Source organism: Triturus cristatus, chromosome 1_2, assembly GCF_964204655.1.
Source record: "Triturus cristatus chromosome 1_2, aTriCri1.1, whole genome shotgun sequence".
NCBI classification, from domain to species: domain Eukaryota; kingdom Metazoa; phylum Chordata; class Amphibia; order Caudata; family Salamandridae; genus Triturus; species Triturus cristatus.
In genome coordinates this window covers 380,169,919-380,183,349 of record NC_140580.1, presented here as the reverse complement: position 1 = coordinate 380,183,349, position 13,431 = coordinate 380,169,919, and the positions used below count along the sequence as shown (strand labels likewise).

Below are 13,431 nucleotides of genomic sequence, written 5' to 3'. Positions count from 1 at the left end.
TTCTGTCTGGGTGGAGGTCAGGTGAAATGGTAGCAGCATTCTTCCTGTGTTTTGGCTGCAGAATGGAGGTAGTTTCATTGCCGCCTACTGCCACATTTAAATAATGTGGTGGTTGTATGTTCATCACTGTGATTTATCTTGTCCCTTTCAAAAACACATATATTGCTGACTACATTTTATTTAGTAACTTTCAGCCTACCTGAATTTCAAATATACTGTGTTTTATTAAGTTGAGCTACATCATCAAGTCTGGCAGTTCTTTTAAATAATGGGATACCACTAGAAGCATGCTTTTATATGTAGATGAATCTGAGCATGTGTGAAGCTATTCTTGTTCTATTAACGTTACATATGAGAACAACAAGAGAGCGAGGAAAAGGAAAACTTGTCCTCTTCCCCAGAACAATATGATCAAACAAAATGGACAAGTTTCATGACTCAAAGCAAACTTTTTCGCTGAGATTGTTGAAAACAACGTGAAAGGAAGGAGAGCACAACTGCTGTGTAAGAAACCCCTCACCCACCTACCTAGTAGGTGGCATGCTTCATCATCGGGGCCCAACTGGATTATCTAGCACAATCCAGTTGTGCTACAACGCCTGAGATACAGCGGAGCAGGGTTATGAGCAGTGAGTGGAGTGCTATGTGTGAAGTGATTAAGAGTTAAAAAGTCTCTGGGAAATGCCCTATGAAAAAACTTTAATTATAAGGGTCCCAGGACTAATGTAAAAAAGGTAGGGGGGATATAATAAGGAATGTTATTTTCCTTGTATCCCTAGAGACTAAGGTCAACTAGTTTCAGCCTTCAACATAGTTCTAGAGGCTTTCGTCAGGACCAGCCAAAATTGAAGAAAAATAATTTTGGTGAATGGCCGTAAAAATAATATATAGGCCAAGTGTAAGTATCAGCACACACCCTAAAGTGTGCTGTGAGTGTTGTGATGAGGTACTCACAGTAACTCCGTTTTTGGTTACTTGAGTAGAGAGGTAGTTAATCCTCTGGATTTAGAACGCCGTATGGATCTCCGCTTGCAGTTTGTAAGGGAGACCAGGTCCGAAATACCTAGGGCGGCGATCGGTTCCGCAAGCGGAACCGATCGCCGCCCTAGGTATTTCGGACCTGGTCTCCCTTACAAACTGCAAGCGGAGATCCATACGGCGTTCTAAATCCAGAGGATTAACTACCTCTCTACTCAAGTAACCAAAAACGGAGTTACTGTGAGTACCTCATCACAACACTCACAGCACACTTTAGGGTGTGTGCTGATACTTACACTTGGCCTATATATTATTTTTACGGCCATTCACCAAAATTATTTTTCTTCAATTTTGGCTGGTCCTGACGAAAGCCTCTAGAACTATGTTGAAGGCTGAAACTAGTTGACCTTAGTCTCTAGGGATACAAGGAAAATAACATTCCTTATTATATCCCCCCTACCTTTTTTACATTAGTCCTGGGACCCTTATAATTAAAGTTTTTTCATAGGGCATTTCCCAGAGACTTTTTAACTCTTAATCACTTCACACATAGCACTCCACTCACTGCTCATAACCCTGCTCCGCTGTATCTCAGGCGTTGTAGCACAACTGGATTGTGCTAGACAATCCAGTTGGGCCCCGATGATGAAGCATGCCACCTACTAGGTAGGTGGGTGAGGGGTTTCTTACACAGCAGTTGTGCTCTCCTTCCTTTCACGTTGTTTTCAACAATCTCAGCGAAAAAGTTTGCTTTGAGTCATGAAACTTGTCCATTTTGTTTGATCCTATTAACGTTACAGTCAATAATAAACAAGTCTTTTGCAAATATCTGTACTATTGTGGAAAATAGGCCTCAGCTAGGCCTACCAGTGCAAGGGGTTCGCCCTTCTCTGCACAGAGTCCTCAGACTATTAGAAAGAAGTTGGCACAGAAACTGAAATAGAAAATACATAGTTTATTAAACCTCAGGAGGTGGAACCACATTCACCCAGCACCCTGTGGTGCTGAATGAAGGTAGCACACAGAGTAGAAGAACCATGGGTCTTTTATACCCACACAGGGGCTCAGGAAAAGGGCGGTGCAAGCATACATGAGAAGAGTTACATACATAGATGGTCATACAGAAATGCACCGTCAACAGTAAAGGAGTAGCTAGCAGTTGCTGACTCTGGTAGAAACAACCTGATAGTTACAGACTAAAAACAGATGCATGGACAGTTAGATATTCCTGCGCATGTGCAGGGTAGCAGAGTCTAAGTATAGCCAGTCCTTTAAACAGAGCACAAGGGAAGACAAAATGGCTGCCAGAAATACAAAATGGATTCCACAAAATGTACAGGATAGCCTCTAAATACCAGATGGTTTCTGCTAACGCTAATTTAATCGCAGCCAATTTATGACAGACGACCCTTTTAGCGTTAGCTGAAGACATCTCCCATAATCCAGTAGGAAAAATGAAAAATATGCATATTAATTTTTAATAATTTTTTTTTCTTCTCATAAATATCCTAATTCATTGCTAGGTGGGCATTTCTCATTCTAAATATTGTTAAGCGGGTATGTATGAGGTATAAACAGAAGTACAAAGGGAACAGAGAATTGGGTCATACAGATAGCAGGAGAGAGTAATTACTATTATCAGAAACAGAATTATTAGCTTTCTAGTCCTAAGCAAATCCTAGAACCATCCAGTAAAAACATTTTCAAGGCTCCTATGCATTTCAGTTACCATCAATTTCAACTTCAAAAACATTTTCGCTAGACTTTTCCAGTGTTTCCTTTATGAGGGCTAGAGTATCTATCATTATACCTAATACAAACATTAAAGCAGTCAGACATATTATTTACAACAAGCATTTACAATGCAACGGTCTCGGCATTGTTAAAGTTAGAGCTATTGGCATTGCTCATGACAATGCCGTTTCTTTAAATGTTTTAAAAACAAAAACATAAACAAAAGTAATGTCATGAGCAATGCCAATAGCTCTAACTTTACCAATGCCAAGACCATTGCATTGTAAATGCTTGTTTCCTAATGTTTTAGTCAGAACTAAACATACAAGCCAGGCCTTTTGGCTTTGCCAATGCATATTACATTCGTGGTTGCCGTTATAGTTGTGTTCTGAAAAGACCCACTTGGCTAAGGCAAGTTGAGTTCTACATGGGCTACTTATCAGTTCTGAGAAAGAGTAGACTTCTTGAAGAGGTTGTCATTAAAAATGTCACTCATCCCAGGATGCACTGCTGCCCGACAGAAAGCTGGGGGAATTGAATATTTAAGTAATAAGTCCTTTGTAGGCCTGGACGCATGAAATTCCACTCATATCGCGGTATTTTTCCCACTCCCCTCAGCATACGGTGTTCCAAAAACTCTGCTCCGAGTAGCGGAGTTTTTGCCTCGCTTGCACTCACCAGTGTTAAGTTGGCGAGCGTGGAAAAGTTTACTCCAGACCACCTCCCGGCAAGATTTCTCCACGCAGGCAGCCGCAGATGGTCACGACCGCACGCGCTGAGAAACCTTTTGTTCGCGTTGAGCAACCTTTTGTTCGCCTTGAGAAACCTTCCGTTCGCGTTGAGAAACCTTCCGTTCGCGTTGAGAAACCTTGCGTTCGCGCTGAGAAACCTTGCGTTCGCGCTGAGAAACCTTGCGTTCGCGCAGAGAAACCTTCTGTTCGGGTTGAGAAACCTTCTGTTCGCGCTGAGAAACCTTCTGTTCGCATTGAGAAACCTTGCGTTCGCGTTGAGGAAGCTGCTGCTAGAGTAGACCATCTACTCGAGCGGCGGAAAGAAGCAGCGCCCCCTGGCACTGCTCATTGTATTTTTCGCGCTAATTTTCCAGCGTGGGACAAACACCTGGTGTTAAAAATCAGTGCGAACGGTGCGGTCTAACGTTCCGCCACTTGCGGAAGTCCACGTAGCGAGGTGGAGTTTTTGGGAACTCCACAAACTAAACGCCCAGGCCTAGTCCTATGTATTAGAGGGCGTGGCAGCAAACATAGAAATAGACAATTTACTGAGATAAGTGAAGAGTTTTCAAATCGCCAATGTTTGTTCAACACTGAATGACTTATCTATATAGCGACCGCAGCACAGGAACTCGCCGCAGGGAAGCATTCCTTTAAATTGCTTTTTGGCAGCTCCCTAAATGCCCAGATGTGGGTTTTTAATCCGAGTCTCTTTCTGGCCCCAGCGGTGTCTGGCCACCTCGCCCTCTTGTTTTTTTCCAGCAGTGGAACGAAAATTGAAGGCTGCCAGGGCCTTATTATATATAGTGCCTCTTTTTTAAAAATAAACCTTCTGTGTGGTCATTGTGCACCGCCCTGTCTCCTGCGGGCCTTCGCCCACAGCTCTGACCCCAGATGTGAGGTCCCAGCAGAAGTAGATGGCGGGAGTGTAGCTGGTGCGGCAGGTGCAGTGACACCGGGACCCAGAGGCTCTGAGCATTGCTCACATTTACTGCACAGACAGCGGTGAAGTATTGGCTTTGCAAGGGGGGGCCATTCCACACTTGCTAGCACACTGGCAGACGTGTGGTTTTGTCTCCAAACCAAGCTGCGGTGTTTTGTTGCCTGAATTGAAAAGCTCCAGGCGCTGTCCCAAACTGAAGCCGCCTGGGTGTGACCTTGCCGGCCCAAGGACATTCCCCGATGGTGTTTACCAATTGCAGCTTGTTGAGCACAGGACATTTCTGGCTAGCGTTGTGTGAAAGATGATTTTGAACATTTTATTTAAACTTGGTATTACCATAAAACCATCACCCGTTGGAAAAGATGGCTATTGTATAGAAGTAAAGCTTCATTTCCAAACCTCCTCGTTTGTAATCCAACCTGATGCATTCTGGGAAGTATTTTTAACGAGACCGTGTGAATGTTGTGTTTTTATTTAGTAATTTAGAGCGGGAGTTCCTTTATTTTGAGGCCTCCCTCTGTTTTAGAAAATGCAAAACAACAAAAGAATAGGAAGTCTGTCCTTCGAGATCCGCTGTAAGCTGTCAACAGTGCAGCGGGTGCAGTGCACCGGGGCCCAGTGGTGTGAGGAGGCCACTTCACACCGATTTGTGCTTGTTCTTTTTTTCGGTGTCTAATCAGGGGACGCGAATCCAATTTACTTGCATGTATTTGGACATATGGCACCATGGCTACGCTACTGACTCAAATGTGACCTTGGTGCTATTAGCAGTGCTAAGCCAAATTCGTGTGTGAGTGGGGTGAGCAGTAAGTGGTACTCGATATCTGCTCCTCTGTCCCACCCCCTACCTGGAAGGCATCAACCACAACTAAGTGTCACCCTGTCTTCAGGGACGTAAGAGTCCCTAGTACTTGAAATGTAAAAAGAGAAGTGCAGGTACTCTGTACTCAGAGTACCTGCTTGTTTATGAGAAGTGCCGGTACTCTCCCTTTCAAAATTAAAAAAGTGCCAGCACTCCGTACCGGCAGTACCGGCCTATTTAAAGCACTGAGAGTACCCCAATACATAGTGTTACTTTGGTGTAGTATTGGGGTACCCTTAAGTTTCCACCTGCAGACAATAGGGGCTGGATTCACGAAGCCATTTCACCTCTGCAAGTGGCTTGATCTACACGTGCAAAATATGATTTTGCACTATAAAATCAATGTAGTCACATATAATATTGTATCACCGTGGTGCGATGCCATGTAGGAGTAACTCTTCTCGCATGCATGAGGAGTGGGCATGCCAGGGTGGGACTGCCCCGTAGAGTTTGTGCACACCTTCAAACTTGTGAGTTTGTGGCTATTGTCAACCTTTTTGTCAGTCCATCCTACCTTGAAAAAGGTTGGAGAGTTACTCCTACCAGAGAAGTAAATCCTTTTCCACTGTGGGAAGGGGCGGTGAACTCCCCCGAAATTTGGGGTACGGGGGAGACTTCTGTTTGGAGAAAATATTTCCTCTTGGAGAAAAAAAATAGTACGTGCAAATGTAGTTTTAGTGCGCATTCACGCAGGCGTAATCCTATGCGCAATTACACTCGCGTAATTTTATGTACAATCCCGCTCGCGTACCTGCAGTAGTCACTACTTCCGGAAATCTGGTGGCTACAATGAATTACGGTTTCTGCGCCTCTACAGGGAGGGCCTCACTGGTGACGTCAGACCAAAGAATGGACATTCGGACGGAACATGTATGACGCCAGCCGTGCATGCATGTAGGCCCCAAAGAACGCGCTTTCTGTTACAACTTGCACCAGCGCCTTCGGGGTTGTCCATGAACCGGTTCGAGCCGCCCTGCTCCGTTTAATAAGCATCCTGTGGCCGGAGGGCTGTCGTTTGAGGAATTTGACGGCTTTTGAAGTAAGTACCTGTCCAGACCGACGTGCAGCGCGTGCTTTAAGGGTTGCATCTGAGAGCACCCTTTTCTCTGACCTCCCTGGTTCAGTGCGTGCCCGATTTTTTATTTTTTATTATTATCATCTGTGCCAATGGAGAAGGCAGGAGATTAAAAATGCAATTGTTATAGAAGCATCTGACATTTTACAATTGTAAATTTTAGTTATTTTCGGGAAAATCTTCCAGAATGGGGCATTTTCAACCATTGCACGTTTTCATATAAGTTACAGGATTGGCCAATGCAGGGAGAGAGGAAGCCTTGAACACCGCCGCCTTTCTCCGAGGTCAGCCAGAAATGCCTCGGAGAAAGGCAGCGGCATTTTCGGATTCGGGGGCGTGTTTGTCTTTTCTCTCCTCCAGCCATTGGCTGGAGGAGATAAAGAGACTTTCTGCAAAAAACACGCCCCCCGACTCGAAAAAGACGGGGCCTGATCGGAGTGACTGACCTCTTCTCCAGTGGCTGGCCAGCATTCAAGAGGCCAGCCAATGGAGAACAGGGGAGAAGAGGGGCTGGTTCAAGCCCCTCTTCTCCAAGTCATTAAATCTCCCGACTTCCGGTTCTGCCTTCGGCAGACCGGTAGTCCTCGACCTAAAAATGATCCTGGATCCAGAGGACCAGGAGAACTACACAGGACCATGAGAATTAGGACGAAGAGCTGCAAAGGGTTGCTCCTCCTCAAAAATGGGACGATCAATGGGGTACATTTTCAACAAAAAGAAAAAGAAGTCCTTGGGAAATTAAAGCCGCTGTACAACCAACCAGAGGGGAGTCTTCTCCCTGTGTCCGTTTGAGCCTCACAGGCAGGCTCTTGTTGTTCCCACGGTGGAGCTGCACAACTCGCAACTCAGGAATCATGGCCTAGTTTCAAGGGAAAACTTTCTTCTTTCAGGATAGGGCAATCACCCACCAGGGCAAATGCGCTCAGCGATCCTGTCCAGTGTCTCAGGCAGTGCACCAGTTTTCTTCATTTCAATCTAACAGGCACCAGAGACACAGCACCTGAACCCTGAACTCAAGTCCTTCCCTAACTCCTGTATTGCTCTGCTGGCACACTGCTCTTTCGTTGGGGCCATAGATCTTGGCCAACAAAGGTGAAAACTTTACAGCCACTTTAGGACCAGGATTCAGAGGCCTGATGCTAGGATCTCTGAAGCAACCCTTGTTTCAAAGGGGGTTACCTCAAGCAAAAACTTTCTCGCCTTCCTGGTCGGTCTGTGACTCTCGGCTGGGCATCAAAAGCTTGATCCACGATTTCTCCTTTCTGATTTGTGACCCCGTCTTTCGCCCAAGATAGTAGCAGGGGTACTCTCATCACAATGCTTCCGGCCTTCTACCTTCACTGAGGTCCTGGTTGCCAGTAATGCCTGTGCTGGTTACCTTCACTTTGACTTCAAGCTGGACTGGTGCTTACTCCTCAAGCTGGATCTGATGTCCGCGCCCCTCTGGCAATGGTTGTAAAGCAGCAAATATCTATTGGTGGACAGAACAAAAGGTCTTTAGACAAGGCACAGAAATAATCTATCAACAGAGAGGATAGTCTCAGAATACTTCCTAGTCTAGGGACGCCCCATATATTAACAAGGCACCTTGGAACCACTTTCATATATGTGAGAGTAAATAAAACAACAGCCTGAACCTATTGGCAAGTATAAAAGGAACTCTTTAGTGAACTGACAAGAGTAATACATCACCCAATGCCAAGCAGTCAAGGAAGTCTGTGTTCATTTCTAAAGACCCTCAAGAAAAAGGAAATGTTATACACGTTTACTCCTAAACATTGCATTATTTGTACAGGACTGCAGACACTTCTAAAATGATTTTTCTTAATTAAAGCACCTACATTGTATACTCAGGACCATGCTCTCATGTTATAGGAGCAACAGGAAAATCTAACACTGCTAATTTAAAAAAGATTCTTATTACATAAAGAACTAAAAACTTCAACATAATGGGTACACGTTCTCCAGTGGAACATCTTGTGACTAACAAACTCCTATAAAACAATATTTTCCTCAAAAATGTTTGCTAAGGATCACATAGACCTCTTCCCTGCATTCTACATTTTCACAATCCAAACTATGGAACATTAGTTCTAGTAAGGACTGTCAGTTTATTTACACAGACTAGCTAATAAAACTAGCAATGCCCTTGCAAAACTGTATGTAGCATGAGAATAACAAACAATAGTGGTGTTGTCACCTGAGAATTTTCAAACAAAAACTACCCACAGCTAGTTCCCCTTAAAGATCAAATAAGGAAGCAGCAATCTAGACTACTCATCCTCTCATAATTCCATCAGAGAGGACGGGTAGTAACATAGCAAAATATATTTATTTGTTTTATTAATGCTAATAATGTTTAAAACAGTATTACTGAATAGCCAATTAAATGTCTCATGGTTATTTCACAGACAGTTTAGACAGGCTCGAAAAAAATTAAGAAAAAGAGAGAGAACACATACATTTGCCTACCCTTAATTTGTAGAGGAGCTAGCCCCCTCTCCCCAGTTTTGACAGTAAGAAACCTGTACCAGGTTTCATTCTGTCAACACTATCAACCCCAATTTGTAGCAACTGGGCATAAACAAACTCTGAGGAGCTAAATAGCACATTTCAGCTAGCCAAAGAATATATTCCTTTAGCAAATGTACTAGTGCAACATGAGGCCGCATGAATTCAAACTGAATCCCATTGCTTCCTGAACTTAACCCTAAAAACATTTATACTATATATATATGGCAGAGCCATTGTCTTTTAAAGAGAGGTCACATATACTATGTTCATTGAGTGCACACAAAAACTTGCTTTTACCAAAAAAAAGGTAAGCAAAAACCTCTTTCTTCCCCTGCCATTTCGTCTTTCAAATGTCGAAATGTCAAAGCACATGTGAAGCCGAGCCCTGCCAGGCTTCTAAATGTAGGAGTTCGGCCTTTAACCTATGCAGCTGTTCCAGCTTGTATGCAAGGTTGTCATGCGGTGCTCCCAAGTCAAAGTGACCCTAGAGACCGAAGGCAGAGCAGCAAAACCCACTCTGTGTGTCTACCAGCAATTTCAGAGGTAAGCTTAATAACTTCTGCCAGTTTTTGTACATAGGTATATTGAGAATCAGGGTGCTGAGTGCTTGAGCAATATAAATGTCAGCTATGAAGTTTTATGCGTACATATGTGCATTTACTGGAGTCTAAGGCAGTTTAAAAGCTGCTCTGACTGGAGAAATCTCATTTAAATAGTGAATTTTTACTCAATTTCGACTTTGATTTTTAGGGCACTTAAAAATGAATATCCTACAATGTTTTTGCATAATAGTCATCCCCAGAATGTCCTCTACATATCCCAGAGATGTGGCATCAGAAATGTATAATGTATGCCCTTATAAAAATGAGTTTTGTACGCCTGGATAAAGTGACATTTTCACATGTAATTGATCCCCTATTGCGGTATAGCATGGCTTAAATGGAATTTGGATGCTAGGAGGTCACAGTATCATTATTAGGCATTATAAATATTAAAAAACGAATTTAATGCACCTATTTGAAATCACAAAATAATAAAAATATATGTATATATATATATTTTTTTTTTAAATAAATCTAATCATTTGGATGAGTCCACATATGAAAAGCAAGCTGCATCCCTTTGCCTATCATATTGAAACACATTAATTCTTAGCCCTAAGCACAGAAGCTTATCTTGAAACATCTTAAGTCTGCGCCACTTTTAAATGAAGGACAGTCGTTATTATTTAACATCAAAAACCACTCTTATCCTTATTTTTAAAAAAAGGCATTAAGAAAAGAAATCCCTACTGTCAATCTGCCCTCTGTTTATCAAAAATCATGAAACTATATTTCTAACTTTTAAAACAGCAGTCTGAAATGCCGCATTTTACAACGTGTTTGACTTTAGCTGTTCTCTGTGGCCGGAGTCCGCAGAGAATAGAAATAGTCTTGCTGACACAGCTGTTTGACACGTAAAGGCGTCGAATTCACACGCCTTTCAAGTCAACCTTTCAAGCCAACACAACTCTGTCGTTCTGTATAATGTGAATGCCTTTGAATACCCTATACAAAAGATAAATGCTGTGACATTTTGTATCTGAATTTAGTCTATTGTAAAACACAAAATTTCGTTTTTCTCTTTACACAGGTCATCTTAATTTTAACTTTCTAAAGGTAAAACTCTTATCCGATAATCCATGTTAGCTTTGCGCCACAATTTCCACTGAGAAAATTAATTCTCAATTGGAAAATCGTTTTTATATAGGCATATAGCCCTTAAAATTTCAAGCAAGAGCATCATTTTACTTTTTGTCTAGGATTAATGCAACAGTTTTAAAAAAAACATAAAAACAGTTTTCTATGGAAAGTCTAACTGGTCTTTGCACAAAATAGGGCCGAGGAAGGCTCCTTGAGTTTCGTTCCTCAGCTGCCCTGTCTCATCAGAGAAGCTAAAAATAGCCCCTCAGCGCAGAACCGGGCCACAGCGAGTGCTCCGGGCCCCCACCTCTCTCCAAGGCTGTCCTGCTGCAAGCATTACACATTTTCATGTCAGTGAAGCTTTCTAAGCAGTGATTTCACCTCCTGGTTCACTCCCCTATTTTTAGCCCCCACCTTACAGGCTGCAAGGTCAAAATCTGCCTTGCACAGCCCTGAAGCTGTCAAAGACAAAAAGCCTTCCTAATTTTATCTAAACTGCAATAATTTGCCCTATGGAAAAATTTATTTTAATATACAATTTCTTTTCAAGGGTCATAAATTTAGGTTCAATTCTCAGATTAGCAGGTTCAGCTTAAATTAGAACCTACAACCCTGTGGACCCAGCACATTGGCTCACTGAACCACCAAGAACACAAAGCTGCATAGGAACAATTTGCAAATTCGAAATACCCACAATTTTTTGCAAGCTAAACTTTTAACCGGTCCCTAATTACTCTTCATTACTACTTTTGTACATTAAGGGTGTCATCAAATCACAGGGGTTGCTCTTTCTCTAGCTACACCCCTCTCAATTTCCTTTTGCGACTTATTGATGGTGATGAGACCAAATTAAATTTACTCCTTAACAATTTCACTTCTCAGAATTCTTTCACATATTCACAGTCATTCAATCACACGCTTTTTCCAGTGCTAGCAACATCCAAAACACAATTTACCACACCATAACATGTAAACATACATTTAACCCACAGATCAACACTTAAGACAGAAACAAAAGACAGCCCACAGACTGTACTTAAACCAAACCATTTGTAAATACTAGTTGCAAGTCATATTCACCAGATTTGGCTGGCAGAACACCAAAAAACCGCTCTGCATCTCATCACTTATGAATGTTACTAAGTGCACAGACCAGGATCCTTTTATGTACATATTTAGTTCCTCGGGGTACTAGTCACCACTTACAAGTATTTTTATTCCATAATGCGCTGTACATTATAGAAGAAAGACCATACTTAATATACATATCCCTATTAGGCGTCCCCTCCGGGGGGGGGCCAGTTGTGCTTCATCAAGATTCAAGGTACCATTCCAAAAGCAACACATCTTTTGAAGTGTGCTAAAGACAGGCATGCCAAAAATAGTGCAGAATATGCAATATTATAATCAAAGTAGCACTTAAGGTACCTTTAGTACGATGTGCCGTTCAAATCAATTCAGTTAGAGAAAATTCTCCTCATTACCTGCCTATGTGAATTGCAAGTCACATATATCAAAACAAACCAAGTTGGCCAACACAAAATATACCATACTCAAAGCCACAGTAGGCGTTACTAAACTACCTTACCAATCACAGGCCTCAAAACCAACAGCAACCGCCGCAGACACTTACCAATCACTTGGTGTCCAGATTCATCCTGCCAAGTTCTAAAATCGACCAAATGGTCACTGCACGGTGAATCAACAGAAGAGATCTCAGTCGAGGACCGGTGCCACCTGGATGGTCAGATCAGAAAGAAAGCAAAAGTCGCCGTGGATGCCAAGACTCTGGTCTTATCGGGCAGTGATCACGTCCAGAGCGAGATTCCAATCCTTCGTCGCGACCAATCCTTTGGGCATCCGAGTCACCGATGAGCCCCAAGTTGAGGCGCCAATTGTGGAAAATAGGCCTCAGCTAGGCCTACCAGTGCAAGGGGTTCACCCTTCTCTGCACAGAGTCCTCAGACTATTAGAAAGAAGTTGGCACAGAAACTGAAATAGAAAATACATAGTTTATTAAACCTCAGGAGGTGGAACCACATTCACCCAGCACCCTGTGGTGCTGAATGAAGGTAGCACACAGAGTCGAAGAACCATGGGTCTTTTATACCCACACAGGGGCTCAGGAAAAGGGCGGTGCAAGCATACATGAGAAGAGTTACATACATAGATGGTCATACAGAAATGCACCGTCAACAGTAAAGGAGGAGCTAGCAGTTGCTGACTCTGGTAGAAACAACCTGATAGTTACAGACTAAAAACAGATGCATGGACAGTTAGATATTCCTGCGCATGTGCAGGGTAGCAGAGTCTAAGTATAGCCAGTCCTTTAAATAGAGCACAAGGGAAGACAAAATGGCTGCCAGAAATACAAAATGGATTCCACAAAATGTACAGGATAGCCTCTAAATACCAGATGGATTCTGCTAACGCTAATTTAATCGCAGCCAATTTACGACACTTTGAGCAGCAGTAGTAACCTACAAGAGTGGAAAGTAGTTCCCTTTTTATTGCTCTTTGATACTTTGGTCACAAAGCCACTAGGGGTGATTGACTTTACAAGCACTAAGCAGTTTCTACTTATTTCATTTTTTAAACAGCAAACAAACTGCTGCAGTCCCATCCGATACTTCTGCTTGGACTTAAAGTAAAGGATGAGTGTAGCCAGTGTTCTGCCATATGTACCACTTTCATCCTATTTCACTTTTGTAGCCTGTGGCAATCTTTAAGAACAAAACCACATATCCCAAAATACAACTTTTTTGTCGGCTAACAACTGAAGTAATGGCTCAAGGTGTCACCCAATAATTAATTAAATGTATCTCATCTCACGGGCATACTTTCTGCACTGCTCATGCTATGTTATCACTAGTGTCACTCATAAGGCAGTGCATGTCACAGCTAAACACACA

At 42.6% G+C, this 13,431-nt stretch overlaps 1 long non-coding RNA gene across 1 annotated transcript; it reads right to left on the bottom strand.

Annotated features, from left to right (window-relative positions):
- Positions 1-1,918: 1,918 nt before the first annotated feature.
- LOC146867396 (uncharacterized) lies at positions 1,919-12,554 on the bottom strand. Its single transcript, XR_014961496.1, has 2 exons — positions 12,153-12,554; positions 1,919-7,794 (listed from the first exon to the last, which is right to left on the bottom strand). It is a non-coding gene; the product is annotated as an uncharacterized LOC146867396 (long non-coding RNA).
- Positions 12,555-13,431: the final 877 nt, after the last annotated feature.